Source organism: Paramisgurnus dabryanus, chromosome 1 (assembly GCF_030506205.2).
Source record: "Paramisgurnus dabryanus chromosome 1, PD_genome_1.1, whole genome shotgun sequence".
Lineage (NCBI taxonomy): Eukaryota > Metazoa > Chordata > Actinopteri > Cypriniformes > Cobitidae > Paramisgurnus > Paramisgurnus dabryanus.
In genome coordinates, this window is record NC_133337.1 from 71,860,743 (window position 1) to 71,882,875 (window position 22,133).

At 38.2% G+C, this 22,133-nt stretch overlaps 1 protein-coding gene and 1 long non-coding RNA gene across 2 annotated transcripts in view; one reads left to right on the forward strand and one right to left on the reverse strand.

Annotated features, from left to right (window-relative positions):
* Window positions 1–18,880, forward strand: part of LOC135734555 (uncharacterized) — a 149,867-nt gene extending 130,987 nt beyond the window's left edge. The window contains exons 7-9 of the long non-coding RNA XR_010527413.2: window positions 16,678–16,714; window positions 16,781–16,879; window positions 17,588–18,880. This is a non-coding gene — a long non-coding RNA (uncharacterized lncRNA). The remainder of the gene's footprint in view (window positions 1–16,677; window positions 16,715–16,780; window positions 16,880–17,587) is intronic.
* Window positions 1–22,133, reverse strand: part of klhl11 (kelch-like family member 11) — a 62,213-nt gene that overhangs the window by 36,339 nt on the left and 3,741 nt on the right. The gene's annotated exons all lie outside the window — the stretch shown is intronic.

Below are 22,133 nucleotides of genomic sequence, written 5' to 3' on the forward strand. Positions count from 1 at the left end.
CCCCTTTTACTGGGGCACGTGCCCCAGTGTAAATCTTTTGTGCCCCGGTGTTAATCTCAAGTTTAAATTTTAGCAGTTAACTAGTGCAATCCTTTACAAAAACAATCGCGGAAAAAACGGATCTATATGCAATGTAGTTACCCAATTTACGCTTGTAAAAGCGACAAAGCAGTTGCATTGACGCGTGCACGCACGTATCCATGTCCGCGCGCGTCTTTGCGTCATTAGCGCACAACCACATTCAAAAGGTGACGCCACGCGAGCCAGTTAGCTTATGAAAACATGACGAGACTAAAGTAAGTTTCTAAACAATAATGCTAATCTTATTTTGACTCTCGATCATTATTGGCTGCTGTAGATGGACATCAGAAATGTTTTGTGCAAAGCAGGGAAAGAGAAGCAGAAAGGAGAGATAATGAGTTTAAGGGAGGTAAGAGAAACTACATCCTCACCCTGTCAGGTCTCAAACATTAGAGATAAAATCTCAGGAAAACTTCTGTCAAGTCTATATAATTGCATTGTTGCTGAGAAATTCAACAGATGTATGTGATATACTGTTCTGTATTTTCAGATATGAAATTTATATTTAGTTTACTAAAATATTAACTATGACTGAGATTATTTAGTATAGCAGTCATAAAATGACTGTTTTCTTAAAATATTCTTGTAAAAATAAGTTATTAATCATTGCTATCATTGTATAATGTAGAAAATATTTCTCTGCTGTCATTATTTATGCCTCCAAACATGTTAATAATGTTAGGTATGATGAAGATTACATTTGTATATAAGTAGCCTATCTTTCGCTGTTGCACTGTAGAATAATGGGTTAAGCAAAGGACATTATATAGAAGTGTTGCACACTTCTTGCACACAGCAGGCTTTCAAAAAAAGTCAGCAAAAAATGGGGGGCCTGTGCCCCAGTAGAGCTTTATGTCTAGCAACGCCCCTGGTCATGTATTTATACCCTGCCTGTTCAGTCCTTGTTTGTCGTTCGTTGAAAGTTGTTGCATGTCCCTAGTGTTCCCTTGTTCTCGTGTTTACCTTGTTTACATTTACTTTTGTTGGAATAAACTGCATTTGGATTCGCACTTTGCCTCAACCTGTCTTACCTGGGTTTCAACCGTGACATGATCAACTTACTTTGTTACTTAAAAATAACTTTTATAGTGTAGGATTACAAATTTATAAAATGTAATATCTAGGTTCCAATGTAATAGTATGTAAACTGAAAAAGTGATATACATTGTGTTTTACATCTTGAGATAAAGATTATGACATTCTACAATCAAGTCAGGCAGCCCAGGTGGTTAAGACATTAACCTTTTGTCTTTATGCTCTTCCTGATTATTGGGAAGGGTACCAAGTTAAAGGTGATTGCTAAGCTCAAGGCACAACTGTGCCTTTGTCTCTATGCATTTGAGGGTATGGGCGATACTGTTAGGATGATTGGATTAGCAGCACCTATGCTTTTGAATTAAACTGGTATGCTGATGAGATCATGGCTGAAGCAATTCCAGTAACGGGCTGATTCCTTGACTGAATTTACATGCTTTGTTTAAAGTTGAGTGCTTTTTATGCCATTTAGGGGACTGCCCCCTAAAATGTGAATAAATGCAATGTAGGGCTACTGTAAGCCAGACTTGGTTACTGCAGCTCCCCGAGCTCTATGCTCTGAGTTGAAGATCGCTTTCTGCAATAAAGACTACTGCTCGAGGAAATCCAAGTCTCCTGGTCTTCGCTAAAAAGGTTTACAACAGATGGTGCCGCGACCCGGATAGAGCTTCTCATTTCACCAAAACATCTACAAACATCGCTCCAGACTGATTTTATCAGCTCAACTTTGATTTGGTGAGTGTCACTCTATCAAAAGAACCTCTACAGACCAGTACATGTGGTTAAGTGTTAACAAACAGCTGCAGGTTTCTGATAACAAATGTTGGTTTACCCTCTGTTTAGGCAGGGAAGATTAGCATAACGTGCTAATATTCGCGTTATCCTCCGTTTAGGCAGAGAAGTTGTTTGGTTATCCTCTGTTCAGCCAGAAAAGAAGTTTAGTTATCCTCTGTTCAGTCAGAGAAGTTTGGTTATCCTCGGTTTAGGCAGAGAAGTTTGGTTTAACCTGTTTATCACGGATGCATAAGAACACATGCATATGAGAAAATAGGTAATCCTCTGCTTTGCCAGAGAAGAATTGGTGCTATCATCTACTTTGTAAGGAAGGTTAACAACAGTGATTATCTGAATCAGCATAGAGGAAAATGGTTAAAAGGCATCCTAGATTGACTCCCACAACTGAAGAAGGTGGTCTCGCGACTCCTTTGTGGTCAGATAGTGAATTCAAATCACTGTTAGGAGTGCAAATGGACCTTATAGTCACTAAGAAAGTTAGGCAAGAGCTAACTCAAAAGTATGAAATCCATCCAGACAAGACTTGGTCTGTAGATGAGTGTAAAAGGGTACTAGGAGCATGTATTCGCAAGAACAATGTGAAAGGCATTATCTGCTGCCACAGAGAATTTGGTTTAACGCTAGCTACACAACTCAGAGCTAGAGGAACAAAACAAAGAGCTTCGTTCTAGAGTATCCTCTTTGACTAAGAAATTGAACCGCAACAAAGCTACAGTAGAAACTGATATGGAAGAAGTTAGTCAGCCTGATATGAATTATCCTGACTTACAAACTTTCTTTGAAACAGATGTAGCCATCCAATCAGTAGATGATGTGCCTATAAATTCAGTGAAGGTATGTGGCGCTAGAAGAAGATCTCAGGGAATTCAAGGAGTTAAAAGTGTTCCTCCCAACTCTTCTGTTGTCCAAGTACAAACTGTTATCAAAGCACTAGGACCTAAAGATATAGAGAAAATATCTCAGAACTTACCCTCAGCGCGCACAAGTTTTTGTGAATTTAGAAGAGCATTGATCAGCAAAATGCATCTCTATGACATGTCGTTAGCAGAAGTCACACAGCTAATGTCACAAATTCTAACTGAATCTGAATTCAACAGGTATGGGTCTGCTGTTACTTCTGAACTACAACATGCCAGTAAAGGCGATTTGAGAGAAGGTGTTTTAAAGATTCTAAAGAATATCATAGGACCCAAAATCGACCGGTCCAGAATCACTAACTGTGTACAAAGGAAAGAAGAATCTGTGAGTGAATACACTGAAAGGTTTTGTCAGGCAGCTGTAACTTACAGTGGAATAGTTGATGATCCTGAAAATGTGCTAGAGGACAAGGGACCTCTAGTCCGCATCTGGTCAGATGGCCTTGTAGCCAAGTACAGAAAAGCCTTACCATTCCTAGATCTAACTTGGTCTAACAAAACTCTCAGAAGTAACCTAGACAGTTTAGCTACATGGGAAAGAGATGCTGATGTTAAGGCAAAAGTAAGAATAGCAGCAGCTACATTTAGCACAACAACTCAAGAAAATAAATGTCTTAGGAGGGACATCAAATGTCAGTACTGCGGGAAGCAAGGGCATTATTTAAAAGATTGTAGGAGAGGTAAAAAGATACTTGGAGAAATTAACAGTGTTTCTCAGCTCTTACAAAGCCTCCTTACAATACTGAAGCAGCCCCTCTCCTCTACACTCAATCTGTGGGGCAACTTGCTAAAAGTCTAAACATTAAGGCTGTGAGAGCTTATTGCTGTATTGAAATTTACAAGGATGAAAGACTCTTATGTAAAGATTCATGCAACAAAAAGGTTGCTATTTTTTCCTTTTATGTATAAGTGTGGTTGGGACTGCAATCGTGATTTAAACTGAAAATCACTTACCACCATCTCTTAAGAAGAATAGTTTACTCTCACAGCCCTAAATGGTCTTTAGCTACAGGTCAGTAATTTATACTGTCTTATGACATCTACCATGACTGATTTTTCTAAGAGGTTTTTAGGGATTTTTTTTACCGTTTAAAAGAGGGATGAGCTCATTTACAATCTAAGATGTTGATAGCTCCCATGCTGACAGGGGCAGACTAGGACAAACTGACCAGTGAGGAGCCCAGGGAAGATCCGAATGCAATAGGCTCGGGGGCCAACCATGCGGTGAAGACTCCCTCATAGGCCTTACCCGCCCCACAAGTCCATCCTTACCTCACTGTCCTTTAGGTGTCGCAGAATTAAGAAATAGGAACAACAAAACACTCAGATTGAACAAAGGATACAACATTTGTATACAAATGTTATAGTTTCTTTTTACAACAAATACTGCTCTTTCGTCTTTTGTTTTCTTTCTTTCTTTGTCCAGATACCCCTTGATGGCTGTCCCAAGACTCATACACCCCAACCTCCTTAACTGCGTATGAAGGCACAACCTCTAAAGACAACGAGACCCACTGCCAAGCCAACAGTCACGAAGAAAAAAAAAAACGAAAAAAAAAAAACACAACGCAGAGAAACAAATACAGGAACTTAAGCATGATCTGGAACTTAAGGATCTCTCAGCATGATCAAGCAAAATTACACCAGATGACTTTAGACAATTCTTTATGGTTTGGAAACCTGTTGGTAAATGTTTAGGTCAACAAACAACCCATGCCCATTACAAGGAGATGACAGTTCCAACCAAAAAAAGACTATTACCCGTAAGAACTTCACAGACTCTAGCTGCATGTTTGATTCTGTGTCAGCATGCAGTTTGTCACTACAGACAATCAACACAGAACAAGTGCCTGTAGCAAATCACAGGTTACAAGAATTAACTTTTAGTGTCATAAATTGTATTTTGTGAGAGTTATTACAACTCTCAAAGGGGGAACTGTAGGATTACAAATTTATAAAATGTAATATCTAGGTTCCAATGTAATAGTATGTAAACTGAAAAAGTGATATACATTGTGTTTTACATCTGGAGATAAAGATTATGACATTCTACAATCAAGTCATGCAGCCCAGGTGGTTAAGACATTAACCTTTTGTCTTTATGCTCTTCCTGCAGGGTACCCCCAGGATTGTCAAACCTAAATTCAAGGCTTTTTAAGACCTTTTTAATACCACTTCAAATGAAATTTAATACCTACATCGCACCCATTCGGGTAGAATAAATCATTTTAAATAACGTAATATATCTCAAATAATTACTATTTACAAGTGTTTGAACATTCATGACAACATGCCTCTGAAAGGCTGAGTCCAAGGCCCAAATAGCCTAACCCTTATCTTTACCCAACAATCAAAACCAACAATCAAATAGATTTAATAGATTTAAATGTACATTTATTGTAAATTTGAAAATCCCTAAATCAGGGATGGGCAACTGGAGGGCCAGGGGCCACATGCGGCCCTCCTCTTTATCTTGTGCAGCCCGCCACGTTTTAATATGACCATTATGTCGGAGAAGGTAATTTATGTTAAAACAATAGCCTTGTTTGATCCATGAAATAAGCTGCAAACCAAACAATAACACCATTTTTAAGGTATTTTTTTTTTTGCTGTTTAATATAGTTAAGATAATAACAACATCTAATAACACTCATCAGTAATGCTCTGAACCAGAACAATACTGACAAACAAAATTAACCATATTATGGCAAATGAAACAAAAACCCCTCAAACACAACAACAAATTAAAATGTAATGCTATTTTGACCCTAAAAAGACAAGAGATCTGTTCACTGCACCAAACAAAAAACTGGACACAAGCTCATATACAGATATATTTCTGTTAATCTTTTCTGTTAATTTTTATACAGGACCATTCTAAAGTTTTCTAATGCTAACTTAGTGTGACAATGTAAATATGTAGCCTATAGTATATATTGCAAGATGATATTATCTAATTAAACAGTAAACAAAATATATAATAGCTTTCAAATTTGCGTTATTGTTTGCAGCTTATTATTGCATGGATCACAGACTTTTGTTTAACATATAAATTACCTTCTCGACATAATGATCATATAAAAACGTGTCTTCTCTATCTAGATTTACTAGAGACATTGTGGAACAGAAGATTGTGTGTGTCACTGATTAAATCAAACAACCAATCATAGGTGCTTGGACACCCGTCATTGTCCCGCCCCCACAGTCCCAAGTCATCTTGATCGAGCAAGTGCGTGTTGTGCAGCTGCGAGCGCATAGTTAAAGTCGAGCGAGTGCTCATCCCAGCCTTTACTTTATCATCCCAGCCTTTTTACTTAACTTTTTACTTTGCCTGCGTGGCTGTGTTTGGCACTTTGAACAGAGGTGCGCTCTTGGGAGGACGTTTTTCTGCGAGCGAATAGTGTTCTGTGAACACGCGAGAATGCTTTCCCGCGCGCGAATATTGTTCTTTTCCGAACATGGATAGTGTTCTGCGCTCATATCTATCGCTCGCGCGTGGTTTTCGTGCACGTGAGTTTTGTATATGAATTAACAGCATATAAATCTATTGATCATTTGAAAAATTAAGACCTCCGTGAAAAATTCAAGACTTTGAGGTGAAATTCAATACCTTTTAAGGCCTTAATATTGAAAAATGAAATTCAATACTTTTTCAAGACTTTTAAGACTCCGCGGGTACCCTGTCCTGACCATTGGGAAGGGTACCAAGTTAAAGGTGATTGCTAAGCTCAAGGCACAACTGTGCCTTTGTCTCTATGCATTTGAAGGTATGGGCGATACTGTTAGGATGATTGGATTAGCACCTATGCATTTGAATTACACTGTTATGCTGATGAGATCAGGGCTGAAGCAATTCCAGTAACGGGCTGATTCCTTGACTGAATTTACATGCTTTGTTTAAAGTTGAGTGCTTTTTATTCCATTTAGGGGACTGCCCCCTAAAATGTGTATAAATGCAATGTAGGGCTACTGTAAGCCAGACTTGGTTACTGCAGCTCCCCGAGCTTACCTTTTGTCTCTATGCTCTTCCTGACCATTGGGAAGGGTACCAAGTTAAAGGTGATTGCTAAGCTCAAGGCACAACTGTGCCTTTGTCTCTATGCATTTGAAGGTATGGGCGATACTGTTAGGATGATTGGATTAGCACCTATGCATTTGAATTACACTGGTATGCTGATGAGATCAGGGCTGAAGCAATTCCAGTAACGGGCTGATTCCTTGACTGAATTTACATGCTTTGTTTAAAGTTGAGTGCTTTTTATGCCATTTAGGGGACTGCCCCCTAAAATGTGAATAAATGCAATGTAGGGCTACTGTAAGCCAGACTTGGTTACTGCAGCTCCCCGAGCTCTATGCTCTGAGTTGAAGATCGCTTTCTGCAATAAAGACTACTGCTCGAGGAAATCCAAGTCTCCTGGTCTTCGCTAAAAAGGTTTACAACATTAGTGATTCAATAGACCATTATGCACGACGTAAACAACACTGGTCCAGAAGCACTTCCTATTTCCGTTTTTAACCCTACATTAACGTTGGGATAAAATACAACCAACAGAACATATAGAACTGAATAAAAAATTTAACCCTCTGGGGTCTTGGTTGAGTTGTCATCCTTGAGCAGTTTTTACCACCACTGACATTTGTTCTTTTTTCAATTGCTTAAAAACATAAAAATGGCAAAAGTCTCATGACATTGCATTCAGCACAAACTGGGCTACTATATTAGGTGAGCAACATAAATGTACATGTTTGTATTTTTTGAAAAAAAAATGTGACCCGTCACCGAACCAGGGACACAAGTCGGCAGCACAAGTTTCGAGAAAATGAGAAACAACGGTTTTTTTTTTCAAAATTTGTGATTTTCGTTTTATTGCAGAATCTGTTAGTTGAGATCACAAAGAAGCCTCTCCATGTTTGAGATAGCAGTTTATGTATATTTAAAAGCGTACATTTTGCGGTTGAAATCGGCTTGTTTTTCCGGAGATTCTAGCGTACAGCGGGGGGCGTCATTGTCTGTGTGTATATGTGACCAGTCACGGAAAGTAGGGACACAAGTCGGATCTGGGCATTTTGAGTTATTCACAGATTCTGAAAGTGCAGTTTCTAAGCTTTCCAACGATGTGTAACACATGTAAATCTGATAAGATTTGGAGAAGTTGTGGCCATTTGAATATAGGAACTCAGAAATACTCAAACCGAGAAAATCGAGACGAAAGGGACTCTTCTTTTCAGCTGGGGGAGACAATAGGGCTCATTTACATCTCATTTAGCTAAGCCATGCCCCCTGTAAAACCCTTTTTGAGATGTTCTAGCATCATATGTAGTATTTTATGACCAAATGACAACCCGCAAAAATAAACATGACTCTTTTACCTTTGTGGGGATCACAAGTCGAATCCAGTCTGTTTCAGATTATCCAATGTCCATATTTGTCCACAAATGCGTATAATCCGTGAAATATAGATTGTTTACATCAGATTTCGCATGAATGTCTGGTAATACAATATAATATATAATCTGAAGACTATTTAAATCGTAACATCTAAGGGTATATGAGCTTACATTCCGTTAAACACATGAACCCGCCTTCAAAGTTTGTATTTAAAATAGGGAAGTAGTATAATAGATCATCCAAACAGCGCCGTCGAAAACGTGACATCCTTTAGAGAGGTTACCAATGGCTCGCTCGTTCCTCCATCAGCCAATGACTTCATGGAAAATATTGATAGACAAAACATGTAGCCAATTATATGAAGAATACAACTATATCTGTGTAACTTCTGTGTGTTTGGACTCATGCTGCGCTGCAAGAACTGACATACAGATGACGTCAAAGTACCGCGAGAGCGAGTCGAAATTAAACTACTCCGTAAGATTTCTTGAAGAGCTCTCGCGGTACTTTGACGTCATCCGACTGCGGCGCCGCATAAAGTCAGTGACGCGGCTGACGTACGATGCGGCTGACTGTTATTTGTTCCGCCCCAGCTTCTTTTTTTCTTCTTTTGTTTTGTGCGCCCGAGCTTTACAGTCTGGGGAGACGCAGGCTATAAGTTTGAAAAAAAAAAAAAAACTTAGCAAACATGTCTGAGGAACAGGGCAGCGCGTCACTACAGTCACGTGACTTCACGCTCGAGCCGGAAGAGAAGACAATGCTGAATAAAGTCGTAATTCTGCTATTTTTGGACCAAACTGTATTTTCGATGCATCAACACAATCTTACTGACCCACTGATGTCACATGGACTACTTTGATGATGTTTTTATTAACTTTCTGGACATGGAAACCATACATAGATTTTCAATGAAGGGGAAAGCTCTCGGACTAAATCTAACGATAAAACATCTTAAACTGTGTTCCGAAGATGAACGGAGGTCTTCCGAGTTTAGAACGACATAAGGGTGAGTCATTAATTACATTATTTTCATTTTTGGGCGAACTATCCTTATTTAGTAGTCACGCTGTTCCCTTTGTGGGCGGAGGCGAAAACACAAGCTTATACAGTATGTAAATATACACACAGACAATGACGCCCCCCGCTGCACGCTAGAATCTCTGGAAAAACAAGCCTATTTTAACCGCAAAATGTACGCTTTTAAATATACAAAAACTGCTATCTCAAACATGGAGAGGCTTCTTCGTGATCTCAACGAACAGATTCTGCAATAAAACGAAAATCACAAATTTCGAAAAAAAAAACTTTGTATCTCATTTTCTCGAAACTTGTGCTGCCGACTTGAGTCCCTGGTTTCCGTGACGGGTCACATATTTACATACTGGTTAAGCTCGTGTTTTCGCCTCCGCCCCCAAAGGGAACAGCGTGACTACTGAATAAGGATAGTTCGCCCAAAACTGCAAATAATGTCATTAATGACTTACCCATATGTCGTTCTAAACTCGGAAGACCTCCGTTCATCTTCGGAACACAGTTTAAGATGTTTTAACTTTAGATTTAGTCCGAGAGTTTTCTGTCTCCTCAATTGAAAATCTATGTACCGTTTCCATGTCCAGAAAGGTAATAAAAACATAATCAAAGTAGTCCATGTGACATCAGTGGGTCAGTGAGATTGTGGTGAAGCATCGAAAATACAGTTTGGTCCAAAAATAGCAAGAATTAGGACTTTATTCAGCATTGTCTTCTCTTCCGGCTCGAGCGTGAAGTCACGTGACTGTAGTGACCAGGGATTAAAGTGAAAAAAATTCTTCTGACTGAAATTTTTTTAAGGCCAAGTCAAATTCCTTTAACTAACACTTTATGTAGGCGAGACCAATAACATTTTAAGGGGAGATTTTTTGCCATTAATTCCATATTAAAGTCTCCTGTGGTATATAGGTAGCTGTAGTTTGCAGGGAATTTCAGATTAAGGCGAAACAGCTAAATAACTCACTATATAAAAAGAATACATGAATATCACCACCTTTAATGAATCTTTTATTAATTATTTATTAATTAATTAATTGTAAATGTATTAATTTGAGCATTTACTTATATTTTTTTTAAATCAAAGTTGAAACTGTTAACATAGTGAATGCACCATGAACTACCGTCAATTACTGTAATGACATAAACAAGAATGCTTATATACTCTATATTTTCATTGTTTGTTCATGTTATATAATGCATTTACTAATGTAAACAAATACAACTTTTTCATATTATATTATTCAGTACACATAAACGAATAATCCAGGGTCTGCTCCGTTCACAAAACAGCTTACAGTCACAGCTCTAATACAGTAACGTTATGTATGAATATAAATCCTAAACGAGTAACTCGAGTCAAACTCGTGTACAATACCCACAGGATGTCTGTAACCATAGTGAAAGATGTACAATGAATGACTGTACCTTTATCAACAAATTATTATGTTACAATAGAGGCAGCGCTGATGTGCTATTTTGTGCGCAATGTTTCTGCTGTTTACTTTATCCTAAGACCTAAATGGTCGTGTTTATATGAGGATACTTGCAAAGACTGGATTTTTGACGCATATGTTTATTTAAGGCCAATAAAGCGGCAAAAATACTCACACAATGAGAAGCGAATGCGCGGCTTTGCGTGCCCATCTGACACAGAAACAGCGGCCGTTGTTTGACTTTGAATGACTTAAAATCACTTGTTTTTAAACTGCGGTGCTTAAATATGTGTACAAATGTTAAGTTTTTGTGACCACACGCAAATGCAACTGCAAGAACCGACATGTGGTTGACATCAAAGTCCCGCGAGAGCATTTCGGAAGCAGTCTCCTTTTATGATTCCTCGAATCGCTCTAACGGGATTTGGATGTCATCTGCCTCCTGGTTCTTGTGGCGCCACATGAAGTTTACCCACGAGTTTAACAAACCCGTTGTATCAGCCACTGGTTAGATCAGCATAGCAGTCAAAAACGGGACGCGGGTGATCACGTACGGGAGAAATCATTTACCCCCAAAATACAGGACCCCTAGTCATACTGTGCAAAGACACGCAAGTTACCTGGCTTTTTGGTTTTCTTAGCCCACGAACTGAAAGCCTTGCCAATCTTCATCATTTCGCTAAGCCAAGTCAACCTCCAGGTCTTTTACACCTTTATCGATTTCTAAAACATCGGAGCCTTCCTGCATTATAAGTTTGACCATGCTAGCTTAAATAAAGTTTTACCTCAGCTTAACGTGATACAGCCAGAAAACCCGGAGTGGATCCTGTGCGTAGTGATTACAGAACGCTTACAGTGGATAGAGGAACGTGATTTGGCTCCGCTCCAGGCTTTGATCACATCCCACTTAAAAAGGTGAATACACGTCGTCTTTATGAAAAGTGAATTTAATAATTTTTCAATTGACGGAAATCCGTCTAGCGACGGAAAACTTTAATCCATGGTAGTGACGCGGCTGCCCTGTTCCTCAGACATGTTTGCTTAGTTTTATTTATTTTTTCAAACTTATAGCGTGCGTCTCCCCAAGTGCGACTGATAGAATTATTGATATCAAGAATTAACATTTAAACCTGTAACAATTGAATTCTTGATATCAAGAATTTGATTGTTGATATCAATAATTTAATTCTTGATATCAAGAATTGAATGATTGATATCAACAATTAACATTGTTACAAGTGGAAATGTAATTGTTGATATCAAGAATTGAATTGTTGATATCAAGAATTGAATTGTTGATATCAAGAATTGAATTGTTGATATCAAGAATTAACATTTTTACTAGTGAAAATTTAATTCTTGATATCAACAATTGAATTCGAATGGCAGCCTATGGTGACATTTCACTAGTGAAAATACAATTACAGATATCAATAACTTAATTGTTGATATCAAGAATTGAATTGTGGTTTTTCTGCAATGTTTATAACATTAAAAATAAAACATATGTAATGTAATATTACATTAAAATATGTTTTATTTACATATGTTATATTACATATATTACATATGTTTTATTTTTAATGTTATACGGTGAGGTAAAGTGAGACAAATGCTGTGGGGTAAAGTGAGACATGAGGCACAAGTTCAGTTTAGTCTAAAACATATTTTAATGTAATATTACATTACATATGTTTTATTTTTAATGTTATAAACATTGCAGAAAAACCATTATCCCTAGTCAATACACCAGGAAGACAGCCTGGGGAAAAACAATTTGAAAATATTCAACTCGAGCGAAAGTTCTCATTACACGATGTTAAATCCTGCGAGTAATCTAGATCAAGTAACGCGATGCCTCGCATTTGGTGTGTACGTAGCATTACTCCCTCTAGATTATTCACAGGATTTAACATTGTGTCATGCAAATTATTCGCTTGAGATAAATATTTTCAACTTGGGCGAAGACATGTTTGAGGTGAATAGTGCGTGTTTTCGCTGCAAATGCTCCGCTCATATGGCGTCATTCGCATCGCCCCAGGCGAGGATGCGTCTGATCGTGTCTTTGCATTAACTTTGAATGTAATCTACTTGCACAAATCGTTGAACTCATGTCTGGTGTGAACCCACAGTAAGAGCAGCTGCAAGGGATAGAAATATTGATAGATGGTTCTGATTGTCTTTTGCGCTGACCTGCAGACACTAGCTGGCTCTAAGGGTCCTTTGTTCTGACCCCCAAACTGCGTTCTAATCTAACTGGTTCTATATGTCATTTGAATGTTAAAAAAATTGGAATTGTCGGAGCCAATGGTGTATAGTGGGCAGCGCTCCGACATGTGGTGCTTTCACACTTTCTGGGACCCGAGTTCGATTTCCGGCTCGTGGTCATTTGCTGATCCAATACCCTTCTCTCCTCCCTGTCCTTTCCTGTCCTCTCCAAAACTCACTGTTAAATAAAGGCAAAAACTGGCCAAAAAATATAACTTTTGAATTATATTATGTTGTATTTGATTTTGGTTCAGAGTTACTGTACTTTCAAGTGTTTAGAAAAATAATGTTCTTAATTGACCAATCCCCTTGATTCTTTTACTAGTCCAACATTAGTTCTGGAATGTGTGGTTGTCAAGCTAGCTGTCAGGATTTTATCTGTTACAATATGTGCTGTTATGGTAGTTTCAGAGTGGAAAAAGTAAGTGGATCAGTTTACCCCGAGCTGGTTCACTTTACCCCCTTGATTTTTCTGGTCTGTCTCAGTTTACCCCTAAGCTGGGGTAAAGTGAGACACAAGACCACTTTTTTTAAAACAATCATATTTTCACTGCTCTTCGTCCTGAATACATTCTGGTAATTTCCATAGCTAGGAAACATCCTGAATTAATGGGAAATGTGTAAATTTGACTGATATATCATTTTAGCTCGCTTAGAGGGGAGCAAATGTAAAAAATGTCTCACTTTACCCCACTCTCCCCTACTAGTATAAATGTAATATCAGACATCAAAAATTTTAATTTTAACTTGTTGATATCTAGAACACAACGAATAAAAGTTAAAACGGCTTTCCATACTCCATCAACTCCTCCTGACAGGACGAGGTAGTTAAATATGTCCTATAGGTTACCTGCTGCGGCCACAGCCAATTCATATCGTCTACCCACGTAACGACTGATGGTACAATATGAGACGATCCGAGCGTTGTATGTAAGTTTTCTCAGTGCTCCCAAATTAAAACATGTACAACATTAGCGTTATTTGTCATTTTGCTAAAGTAATAGTGAACTACAAACAACCTCTTTAACCAGCAATTAGCTACCAGTTGCGCTGTGCCATGTTAGCCGAAGTCGGTTGACAAAATGCGGAAGAGCGAAGAATTAAAAAATGAGCGGGGCGGAATAAAGGCTGCGGTATACTTCCCAGCGGGCATATGACCGACCTTCAACGTTGAAATTTGGTTGAAATTAGGTCAGTTGTTTGTTCAACGTTGAAACAACGTTGAAACAACGGTGAATGGTAAACGGTTGAAAAAGGTTAATAAAATGCTTAAAAATCAACGTTGAAATTTGGTTGAAATAACGTCAGTTGTTTGTTCAACGTTGATTCAACGTTGAAACAACAGTGAAGTAAATGGTTGCAGAGAGACAATAAAATAATGTTTTATAATATGTGAATCATTCAGAAAAAAAATGTAAAAACTCATTTTATAAAATTTATGACATTATATAAAAAAATGAAACAAATAATTGAATACAGGTAGCGACGTAATCTCGCAAGATTACACGAGACTGGACTGTTTTAACGGCTGTCTTTGAGATCTTGCGAAAGGAGAAAATGCTTCAGAGAAAGAAGAGGTAAGGAAATATAAGTCAATGTAAACGCATAACGTTATTTTATTCACATATACAAAGTGGTATGACAAAAAAGCACGATGCCAAATCGGGTTTTTTTCTGTTAGTTGCGAATGTATTCGTTATAGTAGTTAATTTGCTAGTCCACGGGATGTTCCCGCCGAAATTGGACTTCGTTATTATGAATATTAATAAATTAATATGAGGTGTGTTTTTATCAACTTAACCACTTGGTTGTTTTTGCTTCAGAAAAGCAACTAGTTATAAATGTAAGGGCTTTTTTGGACAACTTCGGTGAAAAAGTGTTGATTTCGTAGTTCAGTCAGCGTAACTTATATCCGAGAGGTCTTACAGGCGCCACAGACACCTATCAGCCTTTTGTAAGGAGGAGCAGCTCGAGTGCGGTGCGGTCAGTGTAAGCTGCTTAGTTTCTCAAATTCATATTACTGATAAAGTGTTAAAACTTAGATGATATGTTGGTGTTTTATGGCTCACGAATTCGCAATAACGGATACGTATAGCAGTTCGTGTTAATGACATTAATCCAAACTTATTGATGACGTGATAACATGGGCGTCGAATCCAATATTAATCATGCTGAGGTTTTCTCGACGGGGTAATGTGTATAAATGCAGTTATAAAATTAAAAGGGACAAGATAGTCGACGTGACCCTCATGTTTCCATGGCAATCAGTCAATTACATGTTACGCTTATGATCGCACCTGCGGTCATTCGCGCAGTATCCATTATTTTAAGCGGCATGAAACACTTAAGTTAACTCCTTTGTACGAAAATATCATGTCGTGTAAGTTGGCATGTTCTATTCGAATTGAAATACATTGTAACGGTGTAATTTTGCTTACTTGTTGAATAGTTAGCAAGTTTTAATGGAAATAGAAAGTATTGGTTATCTAGACAAATGTGCTCTTATTATCAGTTTATTTTTATAACTCTTTTGTAATGTCTTCGTTATCAGAGCCCTTCAAATTAGAAAAGTGAGGATGATCTTGTCAATGCTGAGATTTTCATGCATCAGCAGCCACTACATCTGGATCAGGTAATTGTGTTAACCCCGCTATTCTACAATATTTACTTAAATGCAGTATGCAAGTGTATGTATTCATGTTCTGATAAAGTCATTATAGAATTCTCTTCCAATATTGCACTAATTTTACTTTTTTATATTTTGTCAAGATTGAACAAGAAACAGACAGCAAGGGTTGTCAGATCAGAAACAGAATGACACACAAACACAAGAAACTTCACAGGTGAGAATTGAGACTGGCTTTTTAAAAACACCTGCTACTTGTTTCTCAAGACTGGTTTATCATTGTCATTAGGAAAATAATTTAGGATACAATGGTTACTTTTCAGCACAGCAATTAATTTCTTTTGTATGCCACTATTCCTTCTACAGTATGTAGGCCTACATATTTCAAACCCTTTGTTTTCAGTAGACAGAGACAAAAGTTAATCCAGTGTTCAGAGTGGATGGTGATGCAAGTTTTATAGAGGCTTCATATTGACAGAAAAAAATGTGTCTTTGTGGTGGTGTACATGACAGCATTTATTTGTTCTTATCTTTATGTATTATGGCTTTAATCATAATTTTTTTAATTGTCAATGAGCTACCACCTACCCTCGTAATGCACCACCAAGATACCATGTTGTAATAGAAATCCGTAATTTACCATTTCTTTTTTGTGAAGCGTCTCCCCTAAAACCTTACAATGCATTTAATATTTGTTTTGTAACCAAATCAAATTCTACTAATCCTAATAATTAAGATGCAGTGTTTTGTATTTCACAATTTATGTTTTCTTTTTAAAAGGGGCTATGACTTGTTTTTATTTTATTATGTGTTTTAAATTGTAGGCAGATCACCATGCAATTTGAAGACGTGTGATAAAATACAGAGCGATGAAGTAGTGTGTCTTTCCAGATCCCCAAATCATTTCCCCTTAAAAGGTAATGAATAGTGTTATGACAAAAAATTCTTAATTTCTTTAAAAGTTGTACTTGGGCCACAGTTTTCTGTATTTCTTACCACAAGATTACATTTATATTTCTATACTAATGAAATATGTTTTTCTTTTTCCAAACTTTATCAAATGCAATGATCGCTAAGATGAGCCTGAAAAGGAGATTTGGGAAGATGCTGTTTCATAAGTCGCTTTGCCAGATCACCTGTGGTAAGTTTGTAAAACATATATTAAAAATAGGATTATAACATCTCCTAATCAAAAGTTTTTGATCAGGTCGGGATGTCTGCTAACAAGATGCCTTGCTGGTCTGAGCGAGTTTAAAGGCTTACACAGACAGTCCAGAAGTTCTGAAGTCCATCTTCGATTTCATTGGTAAGGGACTACACACAAGGCTGTTTGACCCACACGTAAAGCAACCTGTCAGTGTTTGCTTTGTAAAGCATCTTATTTGGGCGTGTTGAAAATATAAAGTTAATATCACTTAAGCGTTCAGTATTGGATTCATTTGTAACCAAATCGATCAGAAGCACCATTCACTACCATAGTATTCTTTTATCCTACTATGTAAGTCAATGGTGCTTCTGGTCAGTTTGGTTGCAGACATTCCTTAAAAAATCTTTGTGTTCATCATGACACTTTAAGGTGTAGAAACATCTCAGCAACCTCAAGAGAAATTGGAGGCAACTGAGGTAAATTGCAGATGTTGTTTCAAAGGGTCTGAATATGTATAATGTAAATATGATATGTTTTCTTTTTTCATACATTTGCAAAAGTTTCTTAAATTCTGTTTTTACTTTGTAAAAATATCTAAACAATTACAGTATCATGCAACAACATAAAATTATAAGTGAAAGGTGTATGATTTCTGAATGCACTGTAGATTATCTTAATTGAACCTCATTGTCATCTTCGTAAACACAACAGCTTTGTTCCTTCATCAGATGGCTATGCAATGTTTCAAGTCAGACTATCAAAGAAAACGCATCTTGCCCTGATGTGCAATAACAAGATTTTTTTGTACATGGGCTAAAATGCAGCATTTTTTGAAAATTAAATATCTTGTTTTTTCCCCCTCTTTAGATGCTGTCATCGTATTAAGTACAGCATGAGCCAGAATAGATGGGTGGTGGTGGCCATAAGAAGACTGTCAACTAAACCAACAACAAAATTCATATTTGCAGTTTTTCTTGAATAAAGTTTTTCTATTCAGATTAATAAAATGACTTTTAAACATGATTTTGTTTCATATTTTATGATTTTATTCTATATTTAGAAAATTCCACTTCTGCACTACTAACTGGAAACCTAACTGTTTGAAAGAATGTGTTTTTTATCCATAAAAAAATATTTTTAACAGCTGCTTTCATGTTTATTTGGAAAGGGTAGGCACCTGCCATCTTATTTGTCCACATTTAAACTTTACCTTCCTTAAGTGTTTAGTTTTATGAATGGGGTTGTACTGTAAGTTATGCGTAGCAAGTTGCATTCATATGATAATTGCATTAAAAATGACACGTTTACAGTAAATCATTTAGTGAGTATTGCAGTGTAAAGTAAAAATCTATATTTAGTGTTAAAAACAACAAGGAAATAGAAGGTTGAAATTGCGTCATGATATCAACCATAATTCACCTATGTTGAAAGTGTGACGTTGAAACAACGTCGTGATTTCAACGTTGAAATTTTTTGCAAAACCGAAAGGTAATCCAACGTTGATTCAACGTTGGTACCTGACGTTGATTCAACGTTGAATCAACGTTGAAATGCCGACTGGGTTTTTTCCGCGTCCGGCTCGCGCGCGCACACGTCCGCGCCGCTTTTCGAGTATACTCCCCGCGGCTACACGCGGATGGCTGCGTTCGACACTATACGCAATACAAATGATTTCTTATTCAAATTATTAGTCTAACAGGCTGTCAGGGCAGCACTGATTTGGCGACATTTACAGTACATTAAAACATTAGGATAGGTAAAGAAAAGTAACTGATCCACCATTGCAAACACAGTTTAGAACAAACAACAAGACAACAAAGAACAGGAATCAAACAAACATGCTCCAGAGCTTTCTGTTCTTTGAAGAAGTAAAAGTTAAAGAAGAAAAACCATAGTGTATGTGCAAATGCTGTCTATTTCCTTTGTATAATTGTTTATAGTGGAATGCACTGTCTAAATATTTTCACGCGCATGCGCTGTTGTACGCGGACTGTCCGCGCACTGTCCGCGCGGTCTCAAATTTTGGGCTGCACGCGGACGGTCCGCGCAGCCGGCCGCGGACCCTCTCGATGACGAAAATGACGTCATGCGGACGTCCCTAGTATACTTTCGGCTTTAAGCCTTGTTTATGGTCACGCTTTGGTCCGCAACGCAAGCCTCCGCGGATCGCGCGCGCGTCATACCAAACGGACGAGGCGTTTATAGTTGAAGCGCTCGCTGTTGCACTATTTTTTGAACCACCAGGGGGCGACGCGAGCAATAAAGTCAAAAACAAACACAAAGAAGAGGATAGAAGAAGTCGTCCGCTGGAACAACCCTGGTGCTTTTAACATTAGAGTTTGATATATATAAATATGAGAACATGAATAAAACAACAATATTTTAAATATGTCTTTATTAAACATTATCATTTCATTAACGTTTTTACTAAACAAACAGTACAGACATCTTAAGGTTTGTATTTTATTCCTCGTCCAGTAGTTCTTTCAATACAAATATAAGACAAACATTCTGAATCATGTAAAAGAATTCGTATTTTAAACTGCAAAGTTTCCATACTTTACTTCCAGAGTGTCAGATAAATATATACATTGTTTTGCTTGGATTGATCAAAGAGATACGTCAAAGGCTTGCCTGCTCGGACAGAATCGCCTCGAGTTCGGTCATTTTCGGATGCGGAGCCGCGCGGAAAGTTACAAAAAATGCCGTGCACAGCACCACGCGAAATGGGGTCTCGCGCACCCAATGCGCGCGACCGCCCACTCCGCGTTGACGTCATTTTTGCCGCGCGCACCAACGCGCCCGTGCGGACGCGTCGAGTATAAACATAGCTTTAAGGTGAATAGGTTTTTACGACTTCATGCGGCGCTGTAAAGCTATGTTTATACTCGACGCGTCCGCACGGGCGCGTTGGTGCGCGCGGCAAAAATGACGTCAACGCGGAGTGGGCGGTCGCGCGCGTTGGGTGCGCGAGACCCCATTTCGCGTGGTGCTGTGCACGGCATTTTTTGTAACTTTCCGCGCGGCTCCGCATCCGAAAATGACCGAACTCGAGGCGATTCTGTCCGAGCAGGCAAGCCTGTGACGTATCTCTTTGATCAATCTAAGCAAAACAATGTATATATTTATCTGACACTCTGTAAGTAAAGTATGGAAACTTTGCAGTTTAAAACACGAATTATTTTACATGATTCAGAATGTTTGGCTTATATTTGTATTGAATGAACCTCTAGACGAGGAATAAAATACAAACCTTAAGATATCTGTACTGTTTGTTTAGTAAAAAACGTTAATGAAATGATAATGTTTAATAAAGACATATTTAAAAGATTGTTGTTTTATTCATGTTCTCGTATTTATTAGGGATGTAACGGTATCAAAAATTCACGGTACGGTAGTATTTCGTTATGATGCCCACGGTACGGTAATTATTGAAACATTTGCAGGAAGAAAAAAAAACAAATGAAGACTTGGAAAAACTCCCATAAGTGTTTATTAAACAAGACTGAACATTACAATGTACAAAGTGTAGTGAAGTGTTTACAATTTTCATAAAAAGGACAAAAAATTAAGTTTCATTTTAGTTTGTCGACTTTAAACAACTCCCAATCAGTCAGGTTTTAAGAATTGAGTGACTCCCTCAATTGACCTAGTTTTAATTATTATTAAAATTAATGCTAATGCTTGGTACTCCTATGAAAGCAACGGTTGTGATTGTAGAATCAAGAAAAGATGATGGGTTTTAAGATGGGTCAATTCCTGAAAACAAAAACAACCCAGTAAAAAATGAAAATTGCTTACTTATTGTAGCTGGACTTAGAGCTGAGGTCAGCTCACTTAATACAGGGGCGCGTTTCCCAATCGGAAGTCTGCAGCCTCTATGGGTCGCATTTGTAGGCTGCATACGTAATGAAGACCGTCTTATTTCAAAATATTAACATTTTTCAAGTTGACTATTATTCTTATTTAATCGTATATTATTGTAACACGCTTATGACTTGCGAATGTAATACTCAGTTAACTTAAATACACCAGGCGTTTAATGACGGATGCAGCCTGCATATGCGACCTAAGGAGGCTGCAACCTTCTAATTGAGAAACGGCATACACACTCTGCTCATTCACAGATTTACTCACTCGTTTTTTGAATGTCCATCACATTTTGTCCTTCCTCGTTTCTTGTCACAGCGAACGCGAACTTTTTCGACACATCAGATTTAAAATCCGTGTTTCTTTTGCTTCCGCCATTGCCGCTCCACTTGTAGAGAGGCGTCAGAGTAGCACGCATGGGATTATGGGAATTGTAGTTCCCGCGTCCCTCCACTCGCTTTACTTGACCGGAAAAAAACTACACGTGTTGCCCGGAAGACCTAACGTTTTACCGATCATGTGACCACGGTGGTACCGGGAAAATCTTCTACCGCAATACTACGAAATGTATAATACCGTTACATCCCTAGTATTTATATATCAAACTCTGATGTTAAAAGCACCAGGGTTGGTCCAGTGGACGACTTCTTCTATCCTCTTCTTTGTGTTTGTTTTTGACTTTATTGCTCGCGTCGCCCCCTGGTGGTTCAAAAAATAGTGCAACAGCGAGCAACTATAACTATAAACGCCTCGTCCGTTTGGTGAGACGCGCGCGCGATCCGCGGAGGCTTGCGTTGCGGACCAAAGCGCAAGTATAAACAATACTTAAGAATCGACCGCCGGATGACTTCAAAGTACCGCGAGAGTGATTTGCGAAATCATACAAAGGTTTTTACTTTTAAATCGCTCTCGCGGAACCTTGACGTCATACAGCTGTCGGTTCTTGCAGCACTGCATGAAGTCGAATATATGGCGCTCGCTTTGTGTCAATTGGAGACGAGACTGACAAGCACGACAGATAGCACACGTGTATACGTGCGTGTACGTCTCCATTTGTTTTATATGGAGACGTACACGCAAATATCACGTCGCGTAAACACGTCAATAACGTGTAGCTGTTGATCTATACAGACGTCACGTTGGCGTCACGTTAGAAATCACCGTGTGGATTACGTCTGTATGTAGAAACGTCTAAAGGACATGCGTCTGCCATACGTCTGAAGAACGTGCGTCTGTCTGGCGCGTGAACCGGTCTATTTTTCATTATTGTCTTATACATTTACTGAGCACTTGCTATTAAATCAATGATGAATATCAGACAGGGGCACTTCAGGGGCCAATCAGATTTCATTGGCCAATTGTCATTAGAGATAATCATGTTTATTTTGGCAAAGTTTACGTAGGACTACATTTGATTATATCTAATGCTGAATTTCTGTACCATACATCATGTATCCCAATGCTAGACGTAACTTTGTTATTTAAGTGTACTGTCATGTATTGTCATACGATCTGCTGAGGGGAAAATAAAACAGCAGTATGC